This window comes from Lepidochelys olivacea, assembly GCF_965140295.1.
Source record: "Lepidochelys olivacea isolate rLepOli2 genome assembly, chromosome: 10".
NCBI lineage: Eukaryota > Metazoa > Chordata > Testudines > Cheloniidae > Lepidochelys > Lepidochelys olivacea.
Window position 1 is genome coordinate 27497210 of NC_140420.1, and position 17791 is coordinate 27515000.

At 42.7% G+C, this 17791-nt stretch overlaps 1 protein-coding gene across 27 annotated transcripts in view; it reads right to left on the reverse strand.

The window, feature by feature from the left end:
* Positions 1 to 17668: 17668 nt before the first annotated feature.
* Positions 17669 to 17791, reverse strand: part of RBFOX1 (RNA binding fox-1 homolog 1) — a 2420635-nt gene continuing 2420512 nt past the window's right edge. For 8 of the 27 annotated variants that reach the window (XM_084641960.1, XM_084641981.1, XM_084641979.1 and 5 more), the window contains one exon: positions 17672 to 17791. This exon is cut by the window's right edge. The gene's annotated coding sequence lies outside the window, so the exon portion shown is untranslated. The other 19 variants (XM_084641975.1, XM_084641956.1, XM_084641958.1 and 16 more) reach the window with 5 other exon arrangements.

Genomic DNA, 17791 nt, shown 5'->3' on the forward strand with positions numbered 1-17791 from the left:
TTGAGGAATGGTAGGCATTGTTGAGGGTTCCCTTCCGGATCCTTGATTTTTCAACCTTTGACAATCACTCTTATCCCTGATTTTTCCTTTATCAACAGCATTCATTTGTGGCCCAGGTTCAGTGGTTCCTTCCCCTTGGTTGAGGGAACAACCTATAATTTCTGGGCTTTGATTTCTATCCTTCTAACGCTCATCTTTGGTTAACTATTCTTTTATGTACTACCATATCACCCTCCATTTATCCCTGTACTTCAAATTATTTTCTCATCACCCTCAGCTCACACTCATCTCCCCTGCCCCATTCTCTCTCCTCATCTTGTAATTTTCTACCTTCTATCCTCAGGGCCATCTTCCTTCTTTGCCTTACTCTATTCTCCCTTCTTTGAGTCTGCCACCCTACCATTTCTTCCCTTGTCCTTCTCTCTTCCTCCCTTGTGTTTACTCTCTTTCTTTCGCCTTCAACCCACTAGGTCCTTCTTATTTGTGCATATATACATCCCCACTTGCTTCCTTTCCCCTGCTGGCTCACCCATTCCATCTTTCTCCTGTTTCACTTCTCCTCTCCACCTACACAGAGGGCCCCTTTAGCATCTCAATGCCCACTTTTCCCCAGTCTTTCCATCTCTAAAAATCATCCCTTACCTCCCCCCAGAATCCTGCCAACCCCTCCCCCAGCCCTTCAGTCTTCTCTAGTAATTTTGCCTATGAAAATCTGTGTGCAAGAGTCTCTCCAATCTCACTGCACATTCCCAGGACTAGGAAGGGTGATGCTCCTTCATATTCCCTAAACAGTGAGTAAGGCACAGGGAGTGAGCCAGACAAGGTAGGGTCTCCAGCTGGCTTCATAAAGAAGTTAATTAAGCTACTGGATGGGAATCTGTTGCTATGATAAATTACTGTCTTGGGCTGCCTACCCAGCTCATTCTCACAGGGTTTGTCTAGATTAGGAAAAAGGCAGGTATCTTATCCCAATTTAGGATGAACTCAGGGTAGGCAGCACCTGACACTGCCTCACAATAACAGGCCTGGAGGAGCAAACTCCTAGTTGTGTGAGAGTGTGACAGGGTGCACTCTGTTTGCAGCACCTCCTGCTGGCCAGCCTGAGGATTAGCTCTACCAATCTTCCCCCTCTTGTCTCACTCTGCTGGTGTTGGAGATGCCACTCAGACAGTACATCTGGAAAGACTGAATTCCCTAGGTGGGGAGAACTTTAATGACTTGGCTGGAGAGCTAAGTGTTAAAGAGAAAGCTGTAAAGGTGTACCCAGGAGTGAGCAGGGCAGCAGAGTGAGACAAGAGGGGGAAGATTGGTAGAGCTAATCCTCAGGCTGGCCAGCAGGAGGTGCTGCAAACAGTCTTTCCAGATGTACTGTCTGAGTGGCATCTCCAACACCCTTGCCACTTCCCAGTAGCTGGTAAGGGAACCAGGCCTGCCTTCTACACTGGACTCCAGCCCAGGGGCCCTATAACAAGCAGCCACAGTCCCTGTGCAATCCTACCCCTTGCTACTGTTCCCTGAGGCTTCTTTCTACAAAGACTGGCTCCTACCCTCTCTGGGTTTGCTTGTCACCAACCCCCCCTCAAGGAGTGATTACAACCTACTTCCCTGCAGCCTTACCCAGCTTCCGCTAACTCCCTGGCTTTATACAGGCCTCCAAGTGTTCCTGCACAGGTGAACCTGTTCCTAATTAACTGCCTCCAGCCTAGAACTCCCCTGTTTGCTGCCTCATTAACTAACTGGGTGAAGCAAGTGAGAGAATCAAGAGTGAGCAGGATGAAAAGTCAGGTATGAGGTAAGTTTGTTGCCATAGAGCTGCCAAATTGTTTACCAAGTCATGTACTCATTGTTTTATCTTTAGCTATTACTAAATGCTTACTAGGAGATATGGTTCTTGAGGATAATGGGAAATACGCACAGTGGGAAGAATTGATACTCCCATTAGGTATGAGGAAATTCTAGCCTTTCTGTATAAGGCCAGGGAAATATACTGCTTAGTTGTTTTTCCTGCTGCTGTGGTTTTTTTTTATAGCACTGATTCTAGTTCTTTGAATATTTTTATAAACAAAGTTTCCACAGGCATCTGATAAAAGATGCATGGGGGAGGTATCATAGGGCTTTTGGTTTTTCTGGGTATTTTTGGGTGTTCTGATAGAACAAATCTTGCCATGTGCATGTTCTCATAATAGAGAATCCCAGTTAATTGCCAGCTAGCAGTTTGTTTGTTTTTTCCTGGCACAAGCTTTTCACTTTGAGATGCTCTAAAAATGGAGGAACTTGCAACAGCTTGTGCAAACATTTCAGAAGGCCCGCTCCCAGAATCCCTCTTTTTACTGCTTCCACGCTTAGTTCTTTGTTGGTTACAGTCCTGTTATTTTGCTGGATCCAGTGACAGGGTGTAGAGCAGCCTGTTGAGTGATTACCACTTCTTCACTTTGCATGTGCCTCCCAACTTCCATTGTAAAAAGAGCCAAAAGGTTCTTGTTCCAACCTTTCACTTGCTCAAAGACAGTGAGTCAACCAGTGGTTTCAGAGGGAGTAAGATCTGATTCTCTTTCTCCTGAATGGTACCAATAACAAATCATACTGCTCCTCCACTGCACAAATATGCTCATTACAGCATATTTTGATAATTTCCTTCCACCCTCAGTTTTCTTCATGGTTTGCCAGGCTGTTTATTAAAGTTCCATTTAATCTTACTATGGTGGTTGCTTTGGAGTCCTCATGATGAAAACCAGAACAGCTACCCATGGCTTGAAGAGCTGTGCTATTAAACATTAGTGAATGGGAAGAAAGTAAAATATATGGACCTGTCCAATTTTTCCGAGTGGGCCACTGGCAGAGCCACTACTGCAGTCAGCCAAAAAAAAAAAAGAGAAAATGTGATTAATCTTCTAGGCATTTCTATTGCTGTTTTGAATACTAGCTAGAGACAAGCCCAGAGCCACATAGTGTAGTGCTGGTTTTTCAGTGCCCCAAAGCAGGGTCTGGGGAGTGGATCTGTGGAGTGCTTTGGTTTTTTTCCTGCTATTGTTCTGAAGTATTTATATAGTTGTAGCACTAGAAGCCTTAGGCATAAAGCAGGAACCTATGGTGCAAGCATTGTAGAAACACAGCCCCAAAAGATCACCCTTCTCCCAAAAGATGTACAAGATAAGCATTCTAGGTGAAAAATGCCGCCCTTTCCCACAGGTAGAGAACTACCACAAAGCCCATGCACCCAGCACTGTGAAGAGCTTAGGTTAGCCCTCAGTATAGGGGTAGGTAAATCTCACCCTTTGTGCAGTTCTGAGAGGGATCTGATGGAGAAAAATCTAGGTTTGTCTGTGGCATGCTAGGAACTGTAGTCCTCAGGCAACAAGAACTCTAGGTTCTTCGTCTTCCCTCCTCCTGGACTGGCTGCTTGCTGCAAGGTATTTTTAAGAGTTTCTCTGCTGTGGATTCATTTAGTTATTTGAATCAGAAACGTAGCTAGAATTTGTGTCCAGGTTTTGTATTCACAAAGAAATTTTAAAATTTAATTCTCAGAAACATTTTTGCAAATTTGAGGGGAAGTTTTAGTTTTATTTCTTTTTTGGCCATGTGAGCCTTGAGTTTGCCTGAGTTGGATAGGGTTGCCAACTTTCTAATCACACAAAACCAAACACCCCTGCCCTGCCCCACCCCATCTTATCTCCGAGGCCCTGGCCCTGCTCACTCCATCCCCCTTCCCGCCGTCATTCACTTCCCCTCACCCTCAGGAATTTTCACTGGGCTGGGGCAGAGGGGTGGGGAGGGGGTGAGTGCTATGTCTGGGGGTGTGGGCTCTTGGGTGGGGCTGGGGATGAGGGGTTTAGGGTGTGGGAGAGGGTTTGGGATGTGGGGTCCTGGCAGCCCTTACCGTGGCTCCTGGGAAGTGGTTACCAGATCCCTGAGGCCCCTAGGTGCATGGGTGGCCAGAGAGACTCCATGCGCTGCCCTCATGTGTGCAGGCACCACCCCTGCAGCTCCCATTGGTCACAGTTCCCAGCCAATGGGAGCTGCAGAGCCAGCCCTCAGGGCAGGGGCAGCGTGCAGAGCCTCACTGGCCACGTGTGTGTCTAGGGGCTGCAGGGACCTGGCAACTGCTTCCGGGTGCAACGAGTTTGCCTGCACACAGCTCCCTGCAGGGGTGGATTGTCAGAAAGCATGTGACTGAGCTAGTTGGGGATTAAAACGTCATGAAGTTTATTTGACAAAAAAAAACACTCTTGAGAATTAGGGGTTTATTGGGAGGGGGAAGTGTGGACAAGTTCATTCTTGACTAAAATGTTTAAAATATCTACACCTGATGTCACCTAGTATCTTGTGGCTACCTGTCAGCAGTTCAGTTTACTGCAGCTTGTTTACTACAGCATTCTGTCTTGTGGTATCTTATGGTTACTCCTGGTTAGCTGCTTATGTTAAGCTTTTTAGGCCTTGATTAGTTTAGCTAAGCTATTATCTTGCACAAAATCAAATCTTTCTGCAGGCTCAAACACATTTGGCTTAAAGGAAGAATATAAAAAAAAGTCACAGTTCAAGAATACTTGCACCTATTTTGAGGGCTGAAGAAGTGCAGAGGACAAATCACCCCTTAATAATGTGAATTTAAAGCAAGTAAGTGGGGGGAGGGGAAGCGTTGCCAAGCACATTTAGAAACTTTGTGTTACATTGACTATTAAAGAGCTTAGCCCAGCCGAGAAGAAATTATTTCTTCTGAGTGCTTATTAAAATTAGATACTTAAGAAATGCAGAGAAAGCACCATAGCAGGAGAGACACTGTGATTCCCCTATTCTTCCATTTTTATATTTCTTTATCGTTAAATTATTTAATGAACCTATATAGAGTTTTTAGCAATACAGTTGATTAACACTCGTAATTTCAGTGCCTTTTTACTATAACAAATTGAGACATATCCGTCTGTTAATGATCCATGTCTTTTTTTTTTTTGAAGTTTGCCTCTAACTAATTTGAGTGGAAATATTAAATTCTTCATTAAACTTATTTATAAAAAGAACTGAATTGCATTTTAGTTGTTGTTTTACTAGAGAGACCTACTGCTTTAAAACATTCTCTCAGACTCAGTGGCTTGGTCTGTGAGAATTGCGAAAGGAGGAGGCATTTTATGTCTCGCTTTGGGGCCAATCCATCCTCACACCAAGGTGCCTCAGACACTGCCTCACTCTTGGGGCTTGAACAATTCACTCAGATTCTCTACTACAGTTTCCTTTTCCATATAATGGGGAGGAACTATTTTTTATCTCACTAAGATGTTGAAAGGATTAGTTTATTAATGTTCCTGATCATGTAGGCATATTTGGGATTCCTACCTGTGCAGAAGGCCAGCCCAGGAACTGTGTACATCAACTCTGATGCCAGTTCCACACTACAGTCTGGAACTACAAGTCAAGGCTGGGTGAAGGCAGAAGCCTGCTCTCTCATCTGAAGGCCAGATTCATGCCTCAGGGGAGCCAGGTGCCTAACTGCCACTTTAGGTACTTAAGCCCAGCATTTAGGGGCCATTGGCATTCACAAAACCCCAGATCAGCTGGTGCCTACACTCACTAAATACCTAAATTTCTTTGCAGTAAGAGTTCTTTAGGCAGCTGAGGTTGTGCCTCTGGGCTTGTGCACTGCTGCCTCACCCCAGGTGCCTGTCCAGAGTCCAATCTTAAGTGCCTAGGGAGCTCTTACAGCAAAGTATTTACACAGCAGCTGAGCGGCGAAGAGGGGGTTTATGTATACCAGTGCTGCCTAAAAGTTGGCCTTTGGCTCCTGAAGTGGCAGGAAGGCACCGGAGTCCTTTTTTGTGACTATTGCCCTTGTTGTCTGATAAGTCTAGTCAGCAGGGTCTCCTTTACATTGCTTCCTGAACATAATACTTTTTCTGGCGTCAAGGCTGCATGGAGATATCTTGATGTAACGTGTCATCTCAAAGGGGACTGTTCTTGTAGGTGAAATCAGACAGGAACATTGTGAAGTAAGTGGCTGTGGGTGGGGGTGAGCTCAAGGATAGACAGATTTAAAATAAATACTGATCAAGATTTTCAAGTGACTAGTGGTTTTCGGGTGACCATCACACAACAGCTTGGAAGCCTGATTTTTCAGAGGATGTGTGCTCAGTACTTTGTGAAAATTAGCCCACTGTATGGCGCCCAGAAACATTTAGAACCCAAATCACTAGCAACTTTTCAAAATTTTGGCCACAGTGAGTAAAACCAAATCACTGGGAAAGCTCCCAAAGAAACACAGGAGTTGACGCATCAGACCAGTGGTTCATCTCGCCTGGTATGTTGTCTGACAGTGACCAGTACCAGATACAAGAAAACCCATTATGGAGTAAACTGTCTTGTATCATTTTTCCTTTATGCAGTAGTATATCACAAGGACGTGTGTGTGTGTGTGTGTGTGTGTCCAAATAACTGTTTTTGCCAAACAAACACGAGTCCTATTTACATTCTAAAACAGAGAGTGAGCACTACAGGGCTCACCAACTATTTAAAGGGATATTACTAGACTTCTACAATACACTGTCCAAAGCAGAAAAGTCTTCCTATCACCAGTTAATGTTTGGGTTATGCCTGAAGCATGAGGTTTTATTGTAATGCAATTGTATCTTATCTTTTGTAAGTGGATGTCATTACTTCCATATCCCACTGATTGAAATGGTACAAGACAGAACCATAATGAATTGGATGAACATGGTGTGTTCAATATGCTATCCAAGCTGGGATGACTCCTGTTGTTTGCATACTTAAGCCTGCTTGCTGCCTCCTACCCACTCAAAGCAGGGACAATCGCTTGATTTTCCTCTCACTGGAGAGAATGGGAACTTTTCCATAGACTTCAATGGCAGCAGGATCGGGCCCACTTAGATGAACTTTACACCGATCTAACGCCACTTATTTAAGTGGAGTTACTCCCAATTTATAGCAAAGTAGGAGTGATCAGAATTAGGCTTCTGCTGTTCTGGGCTAAGGAGAGGCAGGAGACTGAAATGGTAGGTTATCTATTACTCTGAAACCTATTATCCTATAGGCACTTTTTCCCAGCCACTGATTTTGAAATACCAGGAACAAATGATACAGTAAAAATGCGAGTTAAATTTTAGTGAAAGAATGGGATGGGAGAGAAATGAAACACCTTTGTGCTCATTCAGAAGCTCAGTTGCTTGGCACATAAGACCCTACCCAAATCACAGGATGAGCTTCAAATATTTGTGGCTGAGTTGTGGGCAAGATGTGGAAAATCACAGAAAAGTAATAATGGACCTTTAGTAATAGTGGTAATTTGGGAAAGTCACAGTAGACCTATTTAAGAAAAAATTGCTGGAACGATATAAACACAGCTATTATGTCTGAAATATTTTGATAACCAGACAATTGAGTGCAATTATATTATATTAATTCAAAAAGTTACCAGTACAATATAAAATGTAGAAGACTAAAAGTCTTCACACAACTGCTGTAGAAATTGAGTCCAGTCACTTTAGCCATTTATATTTAACAGGTATTGAATGTTAGTGCAGTACACCTTGCCACAGTGGTCTTCTTCATGCTCTGACTGCGCTTTTTGAAGACTTGTCTGTACTGAGATACTGCGGGCTTTGCAGCCACAGAATTAGGCAAGATCAAGAATGATCGCTTTGCTGTTTCTGCTAACTCTGGAAAACACTGCAGAATTGCAGGGTGAATTCCCAAACTCTCCAAGATAATGTATTATACTAATAGGGGGTGGGGGGAGGGAGTGTGTTGCAAACCTCAAAATACATGCAAAATTGTGGACTGTGTGAAGTAAGCTAGTTTAAAACAAAATTGCAGTAGAAGCCTACTATTGCAGAATCCACAATTTCTGCAATATCATGAAGTAGGACCTTATCTGACACCTACCACCATCACATGAATAATTCACTGTTTTCATGTACAACACATTTGTTCCTCTTTAGTATTTCATTTCCCATCCAGTTTCACTGGGGATAGCATGGTTTTGGGTTTAAAAAACATAAAAAGTTTCCCCATCATTATATTAGGCCTTGATTTAAGGTAGGTTTTTTTGTTTGTTGTTTTTTTTAAAGCTGTTACTTTTAAATCCTGGAGAAGCACCGAGTAAACAAATAAAACAAGTCATTAGAGAGGCAAATTGACTTAAATGAAAGTTTTACAATATGTAGCTCTCCTTTCAAAAGCAGAAAACCCAGTCACCGAATCACTATCACAGCATGCAGCACCACAGAAGTGAGGAACATTAAAACTTGTAACGTTTTTGAAGTTTACTAATATTTCAATGTCTTAATATTTTAGTTTAAAAGCTTCCCAACAAGCATTTAAAATGCCCAGTCTGAATGTCTATGGGATTATTTACACAATATAAATAGACTTAAAACTCTATATTTGGGCTGGATTGTAGCAGTTCCAGGTCTAGTGTGTGAAGGGGAAGGGAGGGCACAAGGACCTTTTGCACTCTTCCTCCCCATTTGTTGGTGCTTGAGCACAAGGGTGGAACTAGTATGAGCTAGGGGTCTACACACCCCAAAAGTGGTGTGCCTGATATTCTAAAGGGATTTGAGGGATTGGCAGCGAACATTTTAGTGAATAGCTGTTGGCAAATAAGAAAAAGGGGTCTCTGTCAGTTGTGCTACAGACTTGTCACCTTCTGAGAGGCCTTACAACCAGACCCTGAGTATGCTCTGGCAATTTTGGATATGCCCTGACCATAAAATGTGCATTGCAAGTGGCTTCCCCCATACAACATTTTATATAGTCATTTAACAGCTGGAAAGGCATGTGGTCCTTCTAGAAGTTGGAGACTGGCACTGCTAGGGTTCACTCCTCAGCATAGTTTTTCTGGCACCCTCTGAGGCACTCTGCAGAAAGAATGGCTCTAAGATGTCATTTGAGTGGTGCTCCTCTACAGTACTCCCTTTCCCCCTGCTTCCATCCCTTCTCTGCAACATGGCGGTAACTGTAGAGTTTTAACTTAAAGTGACTATTCCGCCTTCTAAGAAGGGCTATGCATGAGTCAGTGGGAACCTGTGGCACATTTTAGCCAAATACAGGTTGTTACGCTTTTATTGTCCAGTCTTTTTAACCTTTTGTGCAATGCGAGGTATTGTAACACATGAGGAGAGTCCTTGACAAACAAGAAGTTATTAAAGCAAACTGCCTTCACTGCCAAGACCAGGCCAAGTTTTAAAGAAAATGCTACAAAACCTCATGCTGTATTATGGAAATCTAGTGCTTCAGAGGTGACAGTGTAAATGCCACTTTTAAAGAGTTTGGATAAAACAGGCATTTTCATTTGAATTTCATTACATGCATTAGGTTTACATAATAGGCCAATGTGTGATCGTCACACTGTAGACGGTATGCTAAAAATACAGAGTCTAATTCTGGTTAAGCCCTCTGAACAACCTGTAACTCCACATGATACAAGACTAAATTATCCTAGTTTTTACAATTACATAACCATAGAGAAATCTCTATGTTGCCTTTTTCAAAGATTTTTCAATTTCAGCTAAAATGTTTAACAGTGCTCAGTTCTGTAGAAAAGGCTCTAAGAGAGGGCATACCATTGTTCGTTGGGCTGTCAGAAGATGTTCTGTATTACTTGCTCTCACTTTTTAGCGGAAGCTTCCTTTATTGGAGTAAAAGAAAGGAGAATCCGACCCTACAGGTTTCTGACTGAATGTACATTAAGAATGACTGGTGATCTGGGCATCATTCCAGTCAAGCAGATGATCAATTACAAGCAGTTGAACAGGGTAACGTTTTCATTACCTTTTCTCAAAGACCATCAGTTTTGATCCTACTACATATCAGGCTTTTCTTCACAACATGAATAGGCTTCTCACAGAAGTCAATTTGCTTTTGATAATTGAGACATTAGAAAAAAAACCAGAGTTTTCAAATTATCCTTAACCCAACCTAAGCACCCTGCTTATCAAACAAAATGTACAAGAGTGCAAGATCTGCTACAGTTCTTATTCTGTACTTTGTGTATGTAGGAATGAAAAACAAGAGACGATTGGGCCAAATCTATAAAAGCTATAAATTGTCATCGGGGTTGGAAGCAAAGTCCCCTGGTACAGGAGCATTGTAGGGCTGACATAAAAAATGCTGCTCTTCCCACTCTACCATCAACCTTTCCATCAGCTCCCACAAGTGCTGCTGTAGGGGTTCCACCAGCGACAGTAGGAGGAACAGCTGTAGTACTCGGCACTACAAAAATGTTAGACGTTCTGGGACAGAATCTGGGCAGTACAAAGCCAGGCTTGCACCCTTATGTTCCCCCAGCCTGTCCTTTCAGTGCTTCAGCTCTTTGCAGATGCATCACAAAGCCTGGAGCTAGCATTTTAGGTAGCTACATGAATAGGCAAGCACCCTTTTAAAAGGGAGTTTTCCTAACTTTCCTTCTATGCAAGAAGTGAATTTACTTTGACAACATGGATAAGTACTGATGTTACAGCAGTGTTCTGGGCTTCCTGTTTGCCCCATGCTTACTAGCACTGCTGCTAAAATAACATGAATTGTTATTCTAGACACTCCCTAAATGTAATACCTTGATGCCTGTAGTACTGTATTTGATGTTTTGCAACTCTACATTTCTCCTGTGATCTCATTACTTGTTTTAATAAGTGACTTTTTCTCATTAAGAACCTCAGCCCAGATCCCCTACAGCAGTGTTGGTTGCACCTTGGGGTGGGGCATAGGTGGGTTTATACCCTCTTTTTGACTTTCTCCCCTCCTTCCCCCCCCCCCCCCAATCCTAGGGCCTGCCAGGAGCCATGTTAGCTCCCGGTGAAAGTTACAGCAGCCCTAAAGCCACTCTAATTTGCATCAATACGTAGCTCCCAGCAAGCCACACTATTGACCAGGATCATCTCGTCTCATGCTTGCTACTTGCCCAGCCAGAGAGGGAATGGGACGGAGGAACAGCAGATAAGGAATTTTCAGCTGTTGTCTCTTGAGGCTTCTTTAAAATCCCCTTCGAGCAGCAGAAACAACAGAGGAGTTAGGATAAGCCTATGCTTTGGCCCTCTTATTTAACAGATATGGCAGGGGTGGAATGGAGAACAGCTGGTTATTGGCATGAAAGATACATAAATCAACCAAATGCAGCTGTTTACTAGGCTCTGTGGCTTGGTTACAAATGTTTCACATTTCAAATCTTCCTAGTCAATTTGTTTTCCTTCCTAATTTTGATAAATGTATCTCTTCTTGCATTTACAGGGTCCAGGTCATATTATGTGCCTCCTACACACACACACACACACACACACTTGGAAAAGCTGTATTTATAAATCCCCAAACACCTCAATTTGTATTTCTTATTTCTGATTAAAGCATGTTACAAATATTGTTGTGACAGGATCTCTGTTGCAAGCCTGTGCCTTAGAGAAGAGAGGGTTTTTTTTATGCTCTCGGTTGCTGTAGCAGAAGGGCCCAAAGCATTAAAGCATGGGCTTCCCCTGTGCCTTCTCTTCTTGGCAACCTTAAAGTGATCTCTGTAATTCTCTTAGTCTCTGCTGACTCAGAGCAAAATTCCCCAGGTTTCTCTAGAATAGGTTTCCTCAGCAGGGGACACTGGGTCATCTTTTATAGTAAATGTGTTTTTTTTTCTCCCACTGTTAAATATAATTCCAGCAATATAGGGAAAGAAGTACAGTAATAGGCTTTATATTGTAGCTTTGATGCAACTGATTCATGTTATAGGGGACCAGATAGTCTCCTATCCTGCAGCATGCAAGCTTCTCTGTGGGAGCACAGCTGGGACTGGCCTTCATGACTTGGGGTGAGGAGGAAGAATAGCCTATTTACCCTTCAAATTGGCTTTGTCAGCCCAAATTTACCTTCCTTGTGTCCCCACTTGAAAATCTAAGTGTCCAAGCAGGGAAGACCACAATATGCAGTCTCTGGCAGCTGCTACCTCAGGAGTCTTTTTTTCTATTGCTTGCAATAACTCTTTTTGATTGATTCAGCCTGAATTTAACCTATTGGTTGCATGGGGTTTAAATCAGCATTGAACTTGGAGTAATGGCTCTACCTTAAAGAATTTGAATATATCGTTGCATTTATTTTTCTGGCATCTTGATGCTCAGGCCCTTAAGTCATCAACATTAGTGATGGTTCCACTCTAGACCAAGTTTTAACTGGAAAAATGTTAAGTTCTTCTGCTTAGGTTAAGTTGAAGAAACAACTTCAATTTTATACTAACAGTTTATTTATATAATGCAATCATGTCCTATGAAGACCAGAACTTGGGCCTTAGTTATTTGTGAAGCTTTTCAGTGTTCTATAGCATCCATTTATCTTCACTACAAATGTGTGACCTAGTCACACGCACCCATCTGTTGTTACTTATCAGTTATCTGGTGTACTTGAAGTATCTCTTCTCTGTAAACGGAAATCCATGTGTCTTATACTTTTAATGCAATAACAGAATATTGTTGTTGGATACCACAGGTGAAATACTGGTTTTACTTAAAATCATAAAATACCAGGGTTGTAAGGGACCTCAGGAGGTCATCTAATCCAACCCCCTGCTCAAAGCAGGACCAATCCTCAACTTTTGCCCCAGATCCCTATATGTCCCTCTTAAGGATTGAACTTACAACCCTGGGTTTAGCAGGCCAATGCTCAAACCACTGAGCTATCCCTCCCCCCAAGTGAGTGGCAAAACTCCCATTGACTTCAGTAGGGCCAGAAGAATTTCATCCCATGTTTTTAACTTTCTGAGCCCAGCCTTTTTGACTATCGTCCCTGTGACACTGCACCCCATATACTTCATAGAGATCTTATGATATGAATATGGCATAACTATGATGTTTCATGCAAGATGGATCATGTGAGGTATCATTGGAAAGGTATGTACTGACTATGATTATCTGATTTGTATGCTTCTATATCTGAAGTTGGGAATATTGATTATGTAACAATTTACAACTGTGTTTTTACCTGGGGAATGCCCACCAGACAGTAGGCAATCAGCCTGGATGGACTAGGAGAGAACAATAGGACTCTGAAGATGCTAATCTTCCACCTACCTAGGATGCTGCTTTGACACTGCAGGGTCAGGGCACACGGTACTGGACCCCATCTTGGCCTACTAGTGTTTTTCCACTAATGGAGGTGGGAACCAAACTGGGAAAGAAAGGATTCCCACCATATGTAAATCCTATTTAAGGCAGGGAAGTGAGCTAATCAGGAAACTTTCTTCACTGAATCCCCGCCCAGGATGACTGCTGAGAACATCTTAGAAACAAGGAGAGAGGGAGGGGAGAAGAGCTGAGCCCAGCCTGAAAAAGGTGTCTGGCCTGTGAATGAAATGCCTAAAACAACATTTAGGGTAAGATATTACTACTTTTAGCCAGTTTCTTTAATGTATTGAGCTTAGTTTGCATGTTTGTTTTTGTTTGCTCAGTAATCTGCTTTGACCTGTTTGCTAACCCTTATAATCACTTAAAATCTACCCTTTGTAGTTAATAAACTTGTTTTGTTTATTCTAAAACTCAGTTTGTGGAATTCATAACTGGGAGGGGCAGGGGGAAGCTGTGCATATCTTCCTCCACACTGAAGGGAGGGAGCGAATTTCATGAGCTTATGCTGTACAGACAATAGAATTTGGAGTGTGCACTTGAGTGCTGGGCAATCCCCAAGCTGATTCTTCCCATGCAGAGCTGATATCGGTGTCTGTGTCTTTCTGAAGTGTGGTGTGTCCCTACCTGTGTGTGTGCTAGAGGAGGCTTGAGGGCCTGGCAAATCAGGACAGGGTGAGGGAGCCCAGGCGGATGGAATGGGCAGGCTCAGTGGGACGCCGGTACATCAGGTGACACCCCAGAAGTGGGGGGGAGGGGGCAACCCATCACGCTCCCTATTTTTAAGTTTCATTATGGCTCAATAGCTCTCGTATAATTTCAAGTTCTATACCAACGTTTGGGTTCAGCCATACCCACTACTCTTGACACTACAGTATGGCTATTAGGGATAGGTACTGCATGATGAAAGGTGCAGACTTTCAGAGGAAAGCTAAAACAGTGATCCAGATGACAATTAAAGATAGCATTTTACGAAAAATTGAGCTCCCATTGTTTGGATCAACATTTTCTCCCACACCTAATCTAAGGCCTTGTCTACATGGGGATATAGACTGGAACAGCTATTGTGGACTAAAAGTGACTTTTAATTCAGGCATAGTGTGTGTACATTGGGAGGTAGTGCAGAATAACGTAGGGCAGGTCTACATTGTGGGGGTCAGCTGACCTAAGTTATCCAACTCCAGCTTACATGAATAATGTAGCGGGAGTCAAGATAGCTTCGGTAGACCTTTTGTGGTGTCTGGGTCAATGGGAGAAACTCTCCTGTCGACTTACCTTATGCTTCTCATTCCGAGTACCGGAATCGCTGGGAGAGCACTCGGCAGTTGATTTAGCAGGTCTTCACTAGACCCATTAAAATGACACCCCCCGACTCCCCCAGTGGATTAATCCCCCGGTAAGTGGAGACAAGCCTTTAGTCTGCAATAACTGTGCCAGTCAATTGCCTGAAAAAAAGGAGTTGTAATATGCAAGGCTATGTGAGCGTTACTTTGGTATGAATCATAGCTGCTCAATTTCAGAGTCTTCATACGCACTATTTAACTCTTTGCTTTGTAAGGTGCTTGGAGGATAAAGACAGCCATAGAACCAAGGTTTAGTTTTTATTCTGCAGATACGTCACTGGAACAATGTTTTAAAGGGCTCTCATCAACTTAAAAACGACACTTTCTAAAAATGTAAAAATAGTATATTTAAAAAGCCCCCTGAGATTATTGTAACTAAAAGAGGAAAAAATATATATCTTTCTATTGTAAGTTTGACGATGGTGAATTTGACAGAACTCTGTATATAGTCAGTCATACTGTTTCACCTTCATTGCAAGTCACTCAAATTCCTCTTTGGTTTGTGCGGAAAGAGGAGAGAAAAACATTTTTAAAAGTAGAAACATATGATTGTAAAACCGTATAAACAGGCACAGGGAATTCAGAAGCAGCTGTTGGACCAGAAAATATTTTTACCTTTTTTTTTTAATTGACTATATTTCAAGCTGATGATGCCCCTTTAAATATTACCCAGGAATACTGGATATTGGGGTGGGCCAATACTGCACCCCATAAAATGCTGCAAGACAGTTAATGGTATGCAAAGCACTAGATAAATTTATCATTAGAGAGTTATAAAAGGTGCCAGGAGAAAAACTTTGCTTTCAGAGAGACAACAAACTGCTCTGCTGGGATGCAAATAAAAGTAAAGAGAGGACTATTCACCAGTTCTGTCAAGACCTGGCACACAGCTCAAACTATTATAAGGGGTTCATTGCTGCCCTTTTGTGGTAGATGAAGCATCAAGGTGAATCTTTAAAACAGTCTGTAACAGTCATTTTCAGAAAGTATTTCAATGCCTTCAATCAATCATAACCCCCAAAACAAGTTTCCTTTCCCACTCAAGCAAGGGTACTCCTCTCCCCCCCCCCCCCCGGCCCAGGAAAATGAGAACATTTTATTTTTACTCTAGGGAGGAGAACATTTGCACAGACTGTTTTTTGCGACAGTAGAAGTGATATAAATGTTGCAATCCAAAACAGAATATACACCCCCCCACACACATCCAACAGACCTTCAAACACCACTTGGAGGAGTGTGTGTATGGGGAACAATACAATAGCACTTCCGACTATGGGCACAAACTCATCAGAGACCAGAGAAAATGTAAGGCTTTCTCACCAAAGAAGGGGAGTTAAATTCTAATCGAACCAGTAAACAAGCAAACACATAACTGACGTCCCTTTAGAGACTAAGAGATGGGCTGATAAATATACTGGTGCAATTATTAGGCTATCTAAAGGGATTAAATTTAAATGTTAGATGATTGGCTTGCAACAATTAAAGTTGTATTAGGCTAAAAATAGCCTGAAACATGTATGTGTTGCAATCTCAATGTCTCCTTTGGCTTTTACTGTCTTTGCTGTTGTTCAGTTTTACTTATATTTGAATGTACTGTTCAGTAAATGCTTTAAAAAAAATTATGTTCTGAAATGACAGAGCATGTCTGAGATGTTTTGTCTCACGGGTAGCTGCCAACTCTAGCGTCACCTGCGCTCCCTTGCCCTCATTTTATTTTTCCATTTCCTACTCAGGTTTTTATACCAACTTATTATTGGTTTAGGTTTTTCCTAAAAATCTTATTTAAACAGTAATCTAATCATAGAATATCAGGGTTGGAAGGGACCTCAGGAGGTCATCTAGTCCAACCCTGAGCTCAAAGCAGGACCAATCCCTAATTTTTGCCCCAGATCCCTAAGTGGCCCCCTACAAGGATTGAACTCACAACCCTGGGTTTAGCAGGCCCATGCTCAAACCACTGAGCTGTCCCTTCCCCCACCCTTTGTAATCAGTACAATGTTTTATATTTGTATCTTACCAAATGAACGGTGCCAAGGGGCAGCACTGTAAGTATATACTGGGATAAATGGGGCAGGGATACCAGGCAGGCCTCCAATGGTGTACCGTCTTCTCTGTTTCTGAAATTGTTGAAGCAAATGGTGTCCAGAACCATCCTGTGCACATGTGCATCCTCACATTCTTTCTGTCCTAATTCACATTTCTCTTTCCCATTCTTATCCCTCCCTAGCTCTTACTCTGCTCATTTATTGCCCACAAAAATGACCCCTCCACTGACTCAGCTCCCCAATCAATTTCTGTAGTTTCCTCTTCCACCCAGGGGCTGGGGATTTTCTTTTTCTCCCCACAAAAGCTATGGGTAGAAGTGTGGCAGCATGAAGAAGTAGGTAACATTTCTTAAGAAGGTGCTAGGTTCTATTTATCTTCTCCTTGCTCACCAAAGACAGCAGCCTAGGGCTAGAGCCAGCTACTTAATGACTAGGCATACACTATTTAGCTTTGAGCTCTCCACGGGTCACCCTCTTCCCCTGATAACAGGCCTGAAGAAGAGAACTGTGGCGAGGCTGGCTGAGAGAGGAGTCAGCTAACCTATGCTGGCATTCACGTTATATGACAAGCGGCAGCTAAACTGCTCAGGCTCATTAGGAGTCCTGTACCCCTTGCTAAACCCAGGCCTGGGACAATGTAACTACCTTCCCTCCAGCCCCGACACCGATCCTAGAAACAGCATAATGGAGAACCCTCCAAAAGTGAAGCTGTTTTGCTAGCAGCGTAAGTTGAATAAAGTACTCTTCCCTTCCTGTCCTCTGTTGCTGTGCACTGTTCACCCGTTGCCTCATTTCCCCAGTGAGGTGGATGCAGGTCAGCATAGGTGCTGGCACGAGGGGTGCTCCTGCCCCCCCTGACTTGCAGTGGTTTCCATTATATACAGGTTTTACAGTTTGGGTCAGTGGCTCTCAGTACCCCCACTGTGCAAATTGTTCAAGCACCCCTGCAGGTCAGTGGTGGGCGGAAGTGATACCCTCTAGTTTGTAAAGCACTTTGTGATCATTTTCAATGAAAGGTCATATACATGTCACTCATCATGGAAAATGTCTGAACTTCCTTTTTTCTTGTTAACAAACATGATTTTTCCCTGTGTGTCATGCAGTGGAGGCTTCTTTATGGAGAAATGTGACAGACAACAGTACTGTAGGCATGCCTTATTTTATTTAAAATAGTCTAGAGCACTTTCAGCTCACCACACTGAATTTAATTACTCCTTTCATTTAAACAAATAAAGAGCTGTTAACCATTGTCATCACTGATGTATATTTAGTAGGTACAGCATGTACAGTATGGCTCTGGAAATACCTTTAA